Below are 3839 nucleotides of genomic sequence, written 5' to 3'. Positions count from 1 at the left end.
CTTCATCTTGTTTTTCTATATCTTCTGTGTTCCGCCATGTCGATGCATTGACATAGCCCCCCCCCCACACCCAACACAAAAATCATGGGTCTGGCAGAAGTAAAAGTGGAGTTAGCGGGTGATGGATCAGAAGGTCACGAAACGTAACATCTTTACCTCAAATTATAGAATGTTGGGCAGCTACCCATAGGTCTGCCCCCCCCCCGGTTTGAAAAACGCTAAATTACGTGATCACTTACCTGGAACGCAAAGACAGCCTCGCGGTAAACCAAAAATTCGCCATAGACAAACGCGGAACCGTTGGAGGCGTAACTCAAAAACTTGCTGGTCTTATTTCCCAGACAGTCGAAGATATTTCTCCCGACATCCCACCTGATCGTAAGCAGGCCGAATCCAAACTGCAGAATGAGGCCCCAAAAGACAGGTCTCCACTTGATCTAAACGATTTTGACCGTTAATCCTATGGAGACGTTTCCCACTTACGTGTCTGGGATGCTTGCAGAACAGAAAACCGAAAACCAAGAAGACGAGTAGTCCGAGCAGCGGTACCAATCTTCGCCGGTTGTCTCTGGTATCAAACCCTAGGTATACGCCGATTGCGACGAAGATCACAGTGTAGAAGGTGGCCTTTACGGCTCTGCAATCAGAGAGGGGCTAAGTCGGTGACTTTGGGCACAAATACTCACCGATTTGAAAAAATTTTTGAGAACTGCTTCCCATCCACGCCATCGATGACGATGGGAAGCAGGAAGGGCTTTATAATCAGATAGTACGCGACCATAAAGTAAACCAAGATGAAGATGATCATCAGCAGACCATAACCAGTGCATGTCGTACTCGCTAGACTGTCACCTGCAAGCATCGCCGAGTTTCGGCATCCTCCCCAAAGCCAATGTACTCACTTGAGAAGTTCACAAAGTAGTGGGTCGCCCACGCAAAGTAGCCCACGAAGACGACGTTCAAGATGACGTACAGGCAAATCTTGAGAGTCCTTTCGTTTTTCCGAACCACTTCGCCGGTGCCATTTTGCAAATTTTGGAGGAGTCTAGATAGTCCATCGGACGACACTCGGTGTTTCTCTTCGGGCTCGATTTCCTTGTCGAATATTTCAACGCTGTTCGATAGGTGTCCGCGGGTTTGCTAAAACAAATGTCAGTAAGTTAGATAAAGGGACGCACACTTTTTTTTAGAGATAACTCGTTATCTTAATGAGTTGCCAAACAAAGGTTTTTTAAACACAGGTAAATTGCTTAATCAGGAGAATCCGGTTAACTCGCACAAATCCGAATATTCCAACAAATCCCAAGAATCAAATGGCTCCAAAGTATCCCAGAAATATAAGGAAACCAATGAAACCAAGGAATCCCCAGAATCCAAAGAGTCCAAGGAATGTAAGGAATGCGGGCAATCCAAGGGATCCAAAAAATCGGAAACATCTGATGAATCCACAGCGTTCGAAGGGTCCCAAGAATCTGAAGGATCCGAGAATACGAAGCACCAAGAGAACGATCCGAAGGATTTGAAAAATTCCGAAAGAATGCGAGGTATCCGAGGAATCCAAAGAACCCAAAGAATTCGAAGAACTCAAAGGAGTTATATATACGGAATGTTTGTAGGGATATCCATGGTCTGTGGTACCCAACAGATCTGTACCGTACTGGTGCATCTGAAGAATGCAAATAGTTCAAAGAATCAGAAGGATCCCATGGATCTGAATAACCCAAGGCGTATTAAGAATCCAAACAATACCTCAAAAATAGGAATACAAGAAAGGTTTTCTGAAAAATTTTAAGAATCTGTGAATACAAAGAAGCTCGAAGCACCTAAGGAGCCTATGGAATCCGAAAGATCCGAAGAATTCGACAAATCTGAAGAATCTGAAAAATCCTAAAAACCCGGTTTATCTGAATGGAGAATTTTGTTAATTCGAAGAATCCCATTAATCCGCATAAGCCAAATAGTCCAAAAAATCCCAAGAATCATAAGAATATCTTTGAAATCCAAGAAATATCCGCGGAAGTCCGAGGAATTCCTGGAAGAAGAAAGAGCTTTAGTGATCCAAAGGGTGTAAGAATCTGAATGATCGTGGAAGCGGAAGAAGCCGAAGAAGCGGAAGAAGCCGAAAAATCCGAAGAAGCTGAATAAGCCGAAGAAGCTGATTGAAGAACTGATGAAGCTGAAGAAGCTGAAGAAGCCGAAGAAGCCGAAGAATCCGAAGAGGCCGAAAAACCCAAGAAGCCGAAGAAGCTGATGAAGAAGTAAGCTGAAGAAGCCGACGAAGCTGATGAAGAAGGTGATAAAGAAGCTGATGAAAAAGCTGATGAAAAAGTTGGAGAATCTGAAGAAGCCGAAGAAGCCGAAGAAGCCGAAGAAGCTGATGACTGATGAGGAAACTGATGAAGCTAAAGTAGCTAAAGAAGCCGAAGAAGCTGATGAAGAAGCCGATGAAGAAGCTGGAGAAGCTGAAGAAGCCGAAGAAGCTGATGACTGATGAGGAAACTGATGAAGCTAAAGTAGCTAAAGAAGCCGAAGAAGCTGATGAAGAAGCCGATGAAGAAGCTGGAGAAGCTGAAGAAGCCGAAGAAGCCAAAAAAGCGGAAGAAAGCAAAGGAAGCTGATAAAGAAAGAGGGAGAAGCCTGAGAGAAGCCGAAGATGCCGAAGAAGTCCGAAAAAACTAAACGAAGCTGTGGAGTGTGAGGGGTCCGGAAGAATCTGAAGAATCTGAAGGATCTGAAGGATCTGGAAGGATCTGAAGGATCTGAAGGATATGAAGGGGGATCTGAAAAATGTGAGGGATCTGAAGGATCAGAGGGACAAGACGGATCGAAGGAACTGAAAGGATCTGAGGGATCTATCTGAGAGATCAGAGGCATCTAAGGGATCTGAGGGAATTTGAGGGATCTGAGGGATCTGAAGAATCTGAGGGATATGAGGGATCTAAGGGACCTAAAGCATATGAGGGATCTGAAGGATCTGAGGAATGAGAAGGATCTGAAGGATTTAAAGAATCTGAAGGATCGTGGAAAGTCTGCAAGAGCCGAAGAAGCGCAAGAAGCTGAAGAAGCAGAAGGAGCCGAAGACACCCAAGAAACTGAAGAGGCGGAAGAAGCCGAAGAAGCGGAAGAAGTCGAAGAAGCCAGAGAAGTCGAAGAAGCCAGAGAAGTCGAAGAAGCTAGAGAAGTGAAGAAGCTGAAGAAGCTGAAGAAGCTGAAGAAGCTGAAGAAGCTGAAGAAGCTGAAGAAGCTGAAGAAGCTGAAAGAAGCTGAAAGAAGCTGAAGAAGCTGAAGAAGCTGAAGAAGCTGAAGAGCTTGAAGAAGCTGAAGAAGCTGAAGAAGCTGAAAGAAGCTGAGAAGCTGGAAGAAGCTGAAGAAGCTAAAGAAGCTGAAAGAAGCTGAAGAAGCTGAAGAAGCTGAAAGAAGCTGAAGAAGCTGAAGACTGAAGAAAGCTGAAGAAGCTGAAGAAGTGAAGAAAGCTGAAGAAGCTGAAAGAAGCTGAAGAAGCTGAAGAAGCTGAAGAAGCTGAAGAATCGCTGAAGAAGCTGAGAAGTGAAGAGCTGAAGAAGCTGAAGAAGCTGAAGAAGCTGAAAAGAAGCTGAAGAAGCTGAGAAGCTGAAGAAGCTGAAGAAGCTGAAGAAGCTGAAGAAGCTGAAGAAGTGAAGAAGCTGAAGAAGCTGAAAAGCAGAAGAAGCCAGAAGAAGCTGAAGAAGCTGAAGAAGCTGAAGAAGCTGAAGAAGCTGAAGAAGCCGAAGAAGCCGAAGAAGCCGAAGAAGCCGAAGAAGCCGAAGAAGCCGAAGAAGCCGAAGAAGCCGAAGAAGCCGAAGAAGCCGAAGAAGCCGAAG

The sequence above is a fragment of the Photinus pyralis genome, unplaced genomic scaffold, assembly GCF_008802855.1.
Source record: "Photinus pyralis isolate 1611_PpyrPB1 unplaced genomic scaffold, Ppyr1.3 Ppyr1.4_LG10, whole genome shotgun sequence".
Lineage (NCBI taxonomy): Eukaryota > Metazoa > Arthropoda > Insecta > Coleoptera > Lampyridae > Photinus > Photinus pyralis.
This window is presented reverse-complemented; position numbering follows the sequence as displayed.